At 39.9% G+C, this 12,475-nt stretch overlaps 1 protein-coding gene and 1 pseudogene across 2 annotated transcripts in view; one reads left to right on the plus strand and one right to left on the minus strand.

Moving 5' to 3' along the window:
- Naaladl2 (N-acetylated alpha-linked acidic dipeptidase like 2) overlaps positions 1-12,475 on the plus strand; it is an 883,574-nt gene that overhangs the window by 850,352 nt on the left and 20,747 nt on the right. The window lies entirely within an intron of this gene.
- LOC119826139 lies at positions 10,055-12,265 on the minus strand (annotated as a pseudogene).

The following is a 12,475-nucleotide window of genomic DNA, read 5'->3' on the forward strand; positions in this document are numbered from 1 at the left end:
AGATCTATAAAGTAGGCACTTGAAACTTACAAGTTTGTGGTCAAAATTTATACTGCAACTTTGGAAATTTTGGATAGGTATTCTCTCTCTCACTTTCTCTCTAGTTCTCTTTCTTTCTTTCTTTCTTTCTTTCTTTCTTTCTTTCTTTCCTTCCTCCTTCCTTCCTTCCTTCCTTCCTTCCTTCCTTTCTTTCTTTCTTTCTTTCTTTCTTCCTTTCTTTCTTTCTTTCTCGATGTCTCTGTTTTTGTACTTAGGGCCCTCAACTAATTATATGAGTACCTTAAATGGGTACCAAGGGAAATTTCTTTCATTTAAGTCAACTGATTGTAGATATAGTTCATCTATATCATGCCTCCATAGCAACAAAGAAATGAATGTTTGATCGCATGACTAAGATGTATAGATTAACTAACATAACACATAAAATTAACCATGATAGAGATCATTTTCAGGAAAGGGAAGAAAATTTTAATAGTTGGAAACAAAATCCACAAAATTAAAGCTGGTTTGCATCACTGGGTGAAAATATGGGCTAAATGAAGTGATCAGAACTCATGAAAGACACTATATTTTAATAGGCATACTGTAGACAGCAAGAATCTGTTTGTAAAATGGGATCTCATTTGAGCTCTTATTTTCAGGTTGATTGGGGAAGAGCTCTATTGTTAAGGATAGTAAATAGTGTTGGGAAGAAATTTTGTTTGCATTTTTCTGATTGATTTGGGCTAATTCCAATTTGGACAAAAAATTACCATGTCATCCAGAGATAGCTAAATGCAAATGTAATTGATTCCTTGTTCTATCATGTGAAATTGGAGGAACTATGGCCAGACACTTCCAAAATTTCTTTAGGATCATGAACTATAGGCTCACTATCCTTTGTTTATAGCTAGTATCCACTTATGAGTGAGTACATACCATATTTATCTTTTTGGGTCTGGGTTACCTCACTCAGGATAGTGTTTTCTAATTCCATCCATTTGCATACAAAATTCAAGATGTCATTGTATTTTAAAGCTGAGTAGTACTCTAATGTGTAAATGTGACACATTTTCTTTATCTATTCTTTGGTTTGTGTTTTCTTAGAGCTAAATTTATAGTGTCTTGCCTTTCTTTCTAAATGAAAATTTCAAATACATAAATAGAAAATAATTTCAGACTTTGAATATTATAAATTAAAAGCAAACACAATGTGTTTCTGGAATCACATCTAGAGAATAAAGAACACTGCTGCTTCATTTCTTTTTATAAAATGTAGGCCTATTTTGCACATGCAATTCTGTAAATCATGTCTTAATGACTATGATTAGAGTCTCCAAACTTAAATCAGTGTAAATTATATATGTTAGATTAGTTGTGAGTAAATTTTATTTATCCCAGCTCATTAAAGTATACCTTTGTCCAAAGGTTGGCTTTTCAGGACTCATAAATTGTATCAACCCTATCCTGAAAATATTAAAGATTTTCAAAAGTAAAGAACTTACAAGGTTTAAATTGCACACCCATTACGGTATCATGCTGAAATTTTAAGGCATCATATATTGTCCAACAGGATGTAAATTTCTCCCTTGTCTAGTGTTTCCACAAATATAAATGACTCTTCTTAAATTACATGGTAGGCTTCTCAGACATTATGAAACTGTCAGAGCATCAGAGGGTACCAATATTGTGATCACATGCTCCTAGGATAATAGTGCGTCCTCATATCCCAAAAATGTGTTTTGGCTATTTTATTCAACAATATTATTGTAATTGTTTAGTTATTAGATATGATCATTATTATTTTTTTACTCTGACTATAATTATGCCTAGAAAAACAAACAATACTATCTTGGTCTTAGCGATCTCCAAGGGGTGATAAATGTCTTGCCCTGGGTAAAGTTGGGATATTACAATATTAAGCTATTTTTACAAATGTCTACATAAATTAACTTTCTCTGAATAAGTAAATGAAAAGTTTCACAGAAATCATTGGACTTCTGCTATAAAATATTGTTATAAAATATAGTGTCATCAAAATTTTATGGATATATGTGTGTGTATGTGTGTGTGTGTGTATGTATGGCATAAACTAAATCTATTCAGGTATTATGGCTGTCATAACAAATTACCATAAATCCAGCTGCTTAAAACTAGAGAGATGTATTTCCTCACAGCTCTGGAGGGCCAAAGTTTGCTATCAGGTGTCAGTAAGTTGATAAATCTAGAGCGGCTTTAAATGAGGACCCATGCCTGTCACTGCCAGCACAACTTGGTGTTGCTCTGCCACACTTGTCTCTACCCACTCCTCCCATTTGCTTCTTTTTTCTGTGTCTGTGTAATGTCATTCTACATCTACTTTTAAGGGGTTACTAGTCTGGGAGCAATGGCCCCTTGCAAATATGAGGACTTTAGTTTCTATTGCTCCTCTCCTAATTGATGTCATTGTTCTGTGTGGGTATTACCTACTGATGCTTGTTTCATGTTTCTGAGTGTATTAACTACTGGTGTTTGTCTCCATTTTTCCATGTTACTTCACCCTCTTCAAAGATAATCTGCTCAATTTTGTGAGCGTTGTTTGCATTTCCAGTTACTTGTTTTAGTTTAACTGCTTAGAGTAAGCAGGAAAGTTATAATTCATAAATGAACTCATTCCTATCTCAGTTAATCCTTGCTGATACAGGAGAGTGAAATTTTAGGCTTTCTTCTACTGAAAGTATATTCGTCTCTGGGCAATAACTTACAAAAACGTTTGTTGAAGGACTTTTGTGACCTTAGTGTAGGAAAGTTGCATGCTCAGAACCCGAGTTTCTCAAATATACACGTATTTTTAGAGCGTAACTGAGGAAACTGGAAATAAGTATCATTTGATTACTGAAGTCATGTTTTAATACTCAGGTTTTTTGTAGATCAAGGAAGTTGGTATTGTGAGGCCAATCACATAAACATTTCTCTTCCATACAGCATATGTGACCTATTGAGTCCAAACTACGTCTTTTCAAAGACAGTAAATTATTTTACTTATGTATTCTTCAGGATCCAAACACATTTGAGCTTGAAGGTCAGAAGCCAAATGCTAATTCCTGCCTGTGGATGATAAGTTAGGGATGCAGCTGTACACTTAGTGCTGCTGCAGTTAAAGATCTCTAAGTGTTGCTAACACACACTACTATTTCAGGGAATGAAAGCATGGCCACTTGTCTTTGCCCTCTCTCTTTTTTTTTTTTTTTTTTTTGGTTTCCGGTAATTGTGCCTTCTTCATTTTTTTTCTCATTTTTTTATTAAAGATTTCCATCTCCTTCCCCTTCCCTCCCCTCCCTTCCACCCATACCCCCACTCCACCCCTCTCCAAGACAAAGAGCCATCAAGGTTCCCTTCACTATGATAAGTCCAAGGTCCTCCCAGCTCCCCCTAAGTCCAGGAAGGTGAGCAACCAAACTGACAAGGCTCACAGTGAGCCCGTCCATGCTGTAGAGTTCATGTTCATTGCCGTTGTCCTTGGTTTCTCAGTCCTCCTCCACCGTCAGCCACATTCAGAGAGTCCGGTTTGGTCCCCTGTTCCATCAGTCAGTCCCATTCCAACTGGACTTGGTGGTCTCCCGTTAGATCTGTCCCACCGTCTCAATGGGTAAACGCACTCCTCACTGTCCTGACTTCCTTGCTCATGATCTCCCTCCTTTTGCTCCTCATCGGGACCTTGGGATCTCAGTCCGGTGCTCCTATGTGGGGCTCTGTCGAGCTTTGGGGAATAGGATGGTTGGGATATAGGAAAAGTGGATATGGGAACAAGGAATTATATATCTTAATTAAGGGAGCCATCCTAGGGTTGGCAGAGACTTGACTCTAGAGGGGTTCCCAGGTGTCCAGGAAGACGCCCCCAGCTAGGTCCTTGGACAGCTGAGGAGAGGGTGCCAGAAATGTACAGATCCTATTGCCATACTCATGAATATTTTGCATATCACCATAGAACCTTCACCTGGCATTGGATGGAGAAAATGACAGAGCCCCACATAGGAGCACCGGACTGAGATCTTTGCCCTCTCTTAAGTTAGGAGATTTTTACATTCATCTACTTAGTGTGCCTTTTAAATTATGAAGCATGTTTCCTTCCAAAGTCAGCATCCCATTGATTTAATTTATACTCCAATTTTGTTTAAGATATGTTCTTCAAAATATCTTCTAAAATATTTAATATAGCTACAATATCACCTCCAAAGTTCAGAGGGAAATATGCTGTCACCTATGATTGTGCTTGGATATGGCAACTTGTTAACCAGAAAGCATGAACATAATCAGGACACTGTCACTCAGAATATACTTGCTTAGCTTCGAATGGGTGTATTTTTATGGGTTTTCATTACTATTTGACATTGTACTTTACCGTGTAACAGTCATCTTTTAGTTCAGCTATTGGATTTAGAAAAGGAGACATGAAATTTAGAATTTTCCTCATTTTTCCTCTTTAAGTAAGTCCTAGATATAACAAAATTCTGTTTCTTAAATATTGCACATGTAACTTGACCATTGTCATAATTTTAATGAAATTATAAAATCATCCTGCAGACTCCCTCCCACTGTTCTAAGTCTGAGGACATATTCTTCTCCAGGAGGATTTGATCTTTGTATACCCTACAGTTCACTGAATGGTATAAGTTTGAGAATATTGGATTAATGTGTCTGACAGAATATTCACTGAGTGTAGAACAAATGTCAAGGTGACATGTACCAGCATGCCTATTTCAAAGAACCCATTAACATCTTTCCTCTCAACTTAGAGCTACAGTTCCAAAGGATCCAACTCAGAGGCATATGCATTATTATTATTTTTGAATAAATTAGACATGAAGATTCTAGAAAAAAAAGACTTAAGACATGTAGAGCTGGCTTAATTAAAAAGTCAATAACAATAAAACCTTTAGATGGTGACTCATAACTCTTGAAAATAATTTCTCCCAAATCCCTACAATAGAGTTATTAAGTAAAATATGCATACATTTAAATTATTTTTTACTTTAATTTATTTAAGAACAGATTGGATCGTTTCTTTAAAAACACAAAGTCTAATATGATTAGTTAAGGAAAAATGTAATCAGTTACTCAATTAATTCAGATTTTATTAGCAGAGTAGACCAAGGACTTAGTATACAAAATTTAAAAGAAGTTACTTGGATAGTTCCACCTGAATTATGAAAACAAAATAATTACAAATTTTTTCTTCATTTTGATAATTTGCATAATATGGTCAATTATTGATAAATCTGAGCCTGGTTATGAAGAAGATGGACTGAAAAGTCTTATTGAAGCAGCATGCTGGAGTCTAATAAATACTGACCTCTTTTCCTCTGGGTAACCAAACAGTGCCTGATTCACATTTCACATGGACATTTAATTCTTGACCTATGCCCTGGAACTCAAGGTGAAGTTTCATTAAGTTGATAAGGGTAAACACCATTTCTAAATCCAATACAAACTTAATCAGTAGATGTTCATATTTTTGAAAGAGCAGTTTAATCTAAACATTTCCAAACATTTTTTCTCTCTCACGAAGGACCTTTCTCTGGGTATGATTTAGGGAAATTGGAGCTCTAGATCTACTAAGTTGTGCAACTAAAATGGGTGCTTTATTATCTGAGGCTTTGTAGTTTTTATTTTCTCACTCTGACATAAGAAATGGGCATTTACAAAGCAATCTAAAAGCAGCTTTCTTCTTTGCCTTTTCTACTGTCCTCCTCCCTTCTCCAGTAATCTTCCCATTTGTCTCTCCAAATATAATTCAGTGATACTCCATGTATGTATTACTCTTTATGAGTCTTCAAATCATTTAGGATCATTTTGATGGGAATTATTTTTTACTGCATATTTTCTGTGATACTATTTCTTTGGGGGGGTTTTAGGACAGGGTTTCTCTGTGTAGCTTTAGTGCCTGCCCAGGAACTAGCTCTTGTAGACATGGCTGGCCTCGAACTCACAATGATCTTCCTGCCGCTGCCGGTTCAGTGCTAGGGAATATGCATAAAGTATAAAGGTATATGCCACAACTGCCTGGCATGCTACTATTTTTAACTGTTAATCAAATCATGTACTTTTATATAATTAACCTTTTCTCTAGGAAAAACTGGCTTGAGAACAAAACAAGATCTCTTGTGAAATGCAAAACTCACTGTAAGACATGTAAGCTGTAGACATGTAAGGCATCGAGAATTCACCGTGTCTACATCATTTCAGCAGACTATTTTACCCGTGTATGTGTGTGCTGTACATGTATAAGTATATGCGTGTGTGAATACACATGTGCTGGGGCACATGTGCTTATGAAAGCCCAAGATTGATGTCCAGAATCTTTCTTAATGGCTATTCACCATATAAAATTAAGTATGGTCTCAGTAAAACCCGGAATGTGCAGATATTGCTAGTCTAGCAAGGTGGTATTTTTTGGAAATCCCCTGTACCAAACATTTGAAGCTAGAATCACATTCAGGGTATCATGCCCACCCAGGATTTACATGAGTCTTCAGGATCTGAACTCAGACCTTCTAGCTTGTGTGGTAAGAGTTAAACACTGGGCCATCTTCTTAGTCCAATAAGAATTTGAAGTGTCTCATGATGTTCCTATACACATTAAAGTTAATAGCCTCTCCTAGATAGAATATTATAAAGTACTACTAACATTGAACCTAAGGCAGAAAAGTACTGTGTATTAGATGGGTAATGTAAAGGATGATTCCCTAAAGAACTTTATTGAAATATAATGCAGAAGATCTGTGGGTTGCTGTTTTAAGATGATTTCTTAAAGTCTAGATTCCGAACTTTCTGGTATAAAGAAACTCTTCTGAAATACAGCAGCAAGCTGTTCTGTCTTTCCGCACAGAGTGTGAAGAAAATGTTCAGATACTTGTACCTGCATTACAAGATAGGCATGATGGCTAGTTTTATATCAATTTGACACAAGTTATATTCATTTTAGAAGAAAGAACCATAATTGAAAAAAAAATGCCTCTATCAGATTTGCCCATGGGCAACCCTTTGATTGATTAATGAGGGAAATTTCAACTCACGATGAACAGTACAGATCCCTGGTTTGCAGTCCTAGGTGCTGAAAGCAAGCAGGCTGAGCAAGCTGTAGAAACAAAGCACAAGTGCTGACGATCCATGTCTTTTATATCAGTTTTTGCCTAAAGATTTATCTTGGTTACTTTTCTATTGCTGTGACAAAACACCATGACCAAGACAACATTTATTGGAAAGCATCTGATTATGTTAATGTTTTAAGAGTGCTAGAATTCATGCTAGTAGAGAAAAGCCATGGCAGCAGGAAAAATTTGTTTGTGGTGGGTGGTGGCAATGGTGGTGGGATTTAAATGAACGTTAGTAATGGTGAGAGTTTTTTGAAGCTGTAAAATAGCCATCGGTGGTACACCTCATTCAAAACATCCTTCTGACATATCTTTGTTTGCAGGCAAAGAATTTAAATATGTGAGTTTGTGGGAGTTTTATCCGTTTTCATTCTAACCAACATGTGGTTTCTGCCCTGATATCCCTATATGATCTATAACAAATTTTCAAAAGAAATAAATCCACCTCCACCACCAATTTCTTTGGTCATGGTGTTTCAAGTTTTAAATCAGTGTAAGACAACAGTAATAAGATCTAGGCTCCAATACTCTCGGGCTTGAGATACACATGACTGGAATCACTGTATACAGGTTATGTTTTTCTTTATTCTCTCCTGGCAGGCTCTCCCTGGACTGCCTTCTCAGGGTGCTGCCATACTGCATAGCTGACTTGAAATCCAGTAAAGCAATAAACCTCACACTTTTATCAACGTCAGTGACAAATTCTTTTTTTTAGATGTGACAAATTCTTAGAAAGAGGAATTAATTAAAAAGAAAGATTTTTTCCCACAATTAAAACTGGTAAACAGCATTACATTGGAGGGATTTGTATCTCTGTATGATAATATGCTAGACAGTTTAAAAATAGAATGATTGAATAGGAGAATAACTAATTTAGATGGGATTTATGTAATGACAATAGTAGACATTATCAGCATTATCAGTTTTGTTATATCACTAAAAAAGTTGCTTACTCTGAGTACTAAGTTTCAGGCCTGAGAAAAAACTAATAAAGCATCACAGAGATATTCAAATCCATACAGGAATATAATGGAGAACTAATTTTATCATTGCATTATAAGAATAGAGAAGAATACCTTAAGATTTTCCAATAACCAACCTTAATATATACAATAATCCTACAGGAATTATCAAATGGTAGAGACTCCATTATAGCCTGCTGGACTTCTGTGCCAAAGTTAGATTTAAGGAGATTCAAAGAAGCAATAGTCTCATATGGAATGCATTCACCTTATGTGAAACAAATGTTAAACTCATGGTCAGATAGTAATAGAATTATACCTAAAAACGAGATAGAATTGATTAGAGATGTTTGTTCCAAAATTGCAATAGATTACCTGTTTCAGAGAAGAGGCTAAGATTACTGAACAGTGGAGTAAAGCTAGTGGTATGGAAATCTCCCAAGATGAAATTATTGAGAAGGAAATTATGCTACTATAGAAAGGGGAGATGTACATGATGACCACACCTGGTATTCATGTTGCACAGCAGCTTTGAGTTCTTGAAACAGAATTGAAGAAATAGGAAAGAAAATTAAATCATTTACTAAAGACATACAGCTCCCAAAAGAAGCCTTCATGGGTTTCTTTCAAAGATTAACATCAGAAATAAATAGAATAGTTTGGTTGCTCACCTTCCTGGACTTAGGGGGAGCTGTGAGGACCTTGGACTAAACATAGTGAAGGGAACCCTGATGGCTCTTTGTCTTTGGAGAGGGGTGGATTGGGGTTATGGGTGGAAGGGAGTGGACGGAAGGGGGAGGAGAAGGGGAGGAGATGGAAATCTTGAATAAAAAAATGAGAAAAAAAATAAATATTTCAGAGGAACTAGCAAAAAAAAAGTTAAAAAAAGAAATAAATAGAATAATACCAAATTTAAAAAGTAGACAAATAATAATTGAACCTCTGGCTTTTGAAAATGCTAATTCTCAATGCAAAAGGATAATTAGGTCATTAAAGGTAAGGTCAGAACCTTTGGATGAATAGATCTGAGATACAATTAATATTGAATGTCATGATCATGATGATACTTGGATGGGTGAGGTGGTTTTCAGAGGTTTGAAGAAAAATCAAAATGTCACGTGTTTCAATTGAGGCAACCAAGTTTACATTAAAAGGGATTGTAAACAGGAAACTCCTAGGAAGAGTTTTTTTTTTTTTTTTTCTGAGCATAATCCATTCAGAATGGCCCTCTTTTCAGGACGATACAGAAGATGTGGCAAAGGCAGGCATTTGATTAATGAATGTAGGTCAACAAGGGATTTTTCTTTCTTTCTTTTTCTTTTTCTTTTTTCTTTTTTTTTTTTTTGAAGAGGAGGAAAGAGAAAGCAATGTTTAATGATGGCGGTGTTGTCGGGAGTCGTGGGGAGCCTGAGAGCCCCTCCTGGACAGCGTGTCTGCTTAGGAGTGGACTGGCTCCGCCCCAGGACCGGGTGCTCCTGTAGGCTGCCGAGTCCTCAGAGGAAAGGGACCTCAAGGGCTGTCCTGAATCCACAGGCCACCTCCACTAACAGGGAGCCACGAGCGTAAGGGCTGCCTGCTGCAGCTTCAGTTACGTGGAGGAGGAGGCTCGTCTCTGCAGGATGTCATACAAGTCATTCGCTAGTGGACAAGGTGGAGTGTGTTGGAAAAACGTTTTGTATAGACATGTGAGACTAGTCAAGTCTCTTACTGTAGATAAGCTACTTTTCTCTCGAGAGCCCTTGTGCTCTGGTTTGATTTTGTGCACATTGCATACAAAATCTATGGCTACTGAGTTAAAGTTAGGGTAGAGTTAAAGCTACCTGCCATGATAGTCTGGGACCAAGTGCTAGGATACCATCTGGAGAGCTAGCTGCTATCTAGAGGGTGAGGAGTCTGCGCATCCTGGGGTGGGTGGAGCACAGCAGCCGAGGAAGCCGAGGAGTCCTCTGTCCCTCCGCACTAGGCACTGGCTTTGCAGAACTACCTGGAAATCATGGAGCTGGAGTGTGATTGGCTGGAGGAGGTGGTGGCGGCACTCATCTGTGAGAATCCACTGTGGCTGGACTCCAGGCTGGTCATGGAGCCTCCGAAATCCTCGGACCCGATCACTTCTGTGTAGTACATCACTTTGCACTTGTGGGAGGAGACCTGCAGGGAGGCCAGCACATCGTCCACTGGGGGAGGTTGGTGGCGGAACATGCTGGCATGCTGTGGAACTTCCACTGCAGGATGTAGAAGCCTGGCCACCTGGTCACATGGGAGCCCTGCACACTCTCTCCTTCTTTGCAGATCAGCGGTGACTCCACCGTGCTGTAGTCCCGGCCCAGCTGCTACACTTTGTCTATGAGCTGCACGTTGTTCCCACCCGGAGAAGTGATGCTGTGGGCCCCCAGCGTGTCCTTTTTGGGTGGCTGGGGAGACCTCTTCGAGTGATAAAGACGATGTCCCCTTTGCACACGTCAAAATCCCAGGTGATCACTGAGGCAGCGTCTACAATCTGAATGAGAATTTCATGCAGGGCTCCTTTGAACACGCTGGCAGACTGGTAGATGGTCTCTGTCCAGAGCTTCAGGTCCTCATTTTCCAGCTCCTCTGCAGTCCTGTACAAAGATTTGGGGACCAGTCCGCCCTCTGGTACATCATACATGCACTCCCCGCTCAGGAAATCTGGAATTATCTCTTTATCGATGTTATCCAGCAGGCCTCCAGGGCCCTGGTAGTCATATCCTGCATAAATGAGGAATTTCCTTCTGTTGTTGTCGTCAATAAATGGACTAACCAGTGTCCAGAGGACAGAGAAGCCCCTGGGATCTTGGAGGATGAGGAGGCGGCCCAGCGTCTCCTGGTAGTTGGCCTCCACCACCTCGACGATACGCAGCAAGGCTTTGACTCCAGGTCTCCACAGATGGCGCATGTTTAGTCCTTCAAGGTCTACCAGGCAGGTCCACGAACTGATGGGCCGGCCGAAGACTTTGGTATTTTCTTCACATCATCTTAGGCCTTCTTCGTTTATGGAAAGAACGTATCGCAGCAGGGCTTCCTCTCCGAGGGCTCGCACCAAGCCCTTGGTGTCCATCTGCCCCAGTCTGAGCACATACAGCGGTTGCCCGTCTTTGTCATGGTGATGCCAGCCTCCAGCGTAGTAATCCTGAAGGACCTGGGGCGGAGTCCTGGTGTCCAGGATGTAATCCACCTGGTGCTGCTTCCGCCAAGTTAGAGACTGGCACATGACCTCTCTGGCTTTGTCAATATTAAAATCCCGGGCACGCAGAAACCGGAGAATATGCTCATCCTTCGGGATTTTGCCCTTGTGTGTCTCCTGGAGCCACTGGCGCAGTCTGATGAGGCAGCTTTCCTGGAGCGGGGTCAGGTCACACAAATATCTCTTGATGTAGTCAGCATCTAGCTTGTCGTCAGGGGTTCCTACCAAAGGCTCAGATGCTGTGCCTGGGCTGTTGATACCTTCCCCACTCAGCCCCTCCTTGATGGCAGCAGCATCTGTGACAAGGACAGCTGCCGATGTGGCTTGACTCTTGCTTGATGACAATGTTTCTGATGAGGGCCGCAGAGAGGGTGGGGTCCACCGGAGCACAAAGGTGATGCCCTCCTCCTCCAGCTGCCACAAGTAGTATTCGATGATTTCTTTCCCTTTTTTAATGTTGCTGGTATATTGTTTCATGGCAATTTTTCCACTGTACTTTCAAAACCAAAGAAGGATTTGATATCTAAACTTGCAGATTGTTCGAAGCAGGTCTAGTCTTCGTTCTCAGGGTGAACCGTGTAGCAGCAGTGCTCATGGATGATGACCTGGTTAGAAAACGTCTCGTTGAGCGCCTCGATGTGCAAAATACGCTCTCGAGAATTCAGGGAGTTTTTCTGGGCAAAATAAACACAATCGACTCCTGCAAACTTCTTTAACAGCCTGGGAGCGTCGATATCCAGCTTGCAGCGCCTCTCGATGACATGAATAGTCCCATCTTCACTCTTGAATTAGCTCACGGTGTCACTGTCCACGAACATTGGAATCAAATGACATGTAGGGAACCTCCTCTCATAGGCAGCCATAATTAACTCAAAGGGGTGCTTATACACCCTCACTGGGGACTGGTAGTTCTGCACCATGGTTGTAATTCAATAGCAATCTTCTTACTCCTCTTGTCAAAAGGACCGGGTCGGGGACGCGGGGAGGTGGGATGCATGCATCTCCGCGGGGAGAGAGCCTTGCCACAGGCTCGGCTACCTTCGCTAGACCGCCGGTTCTGGTGACAAGGGATTTTTCAAGGTAATCCTTTGCCATCTGGAAACTCCACATGAGGCCTCTTGCAGGCTCCTGTGCCAAATCTGGTTCAGTTCAGTTGTTTCCTGTCATCTTAGAGAAAACTCCTAATGCCTGCCTATTGT

Source organism: Arvicola amphibius, chromosome 11 (genome assembly GCF_903992535.2).
Source record: "Arvicola amphibius chromosome 11, mArvAmp1.2, whole genome shotgun sequence".
In the NCBI taxonomy this organism is placed as follows: domain Eukaryota; kingdom Metazoa; phylum Chordata; class Mammalia; order Rodentia; family Cricetidae; genus Arvicola; species Arvicola amphibius.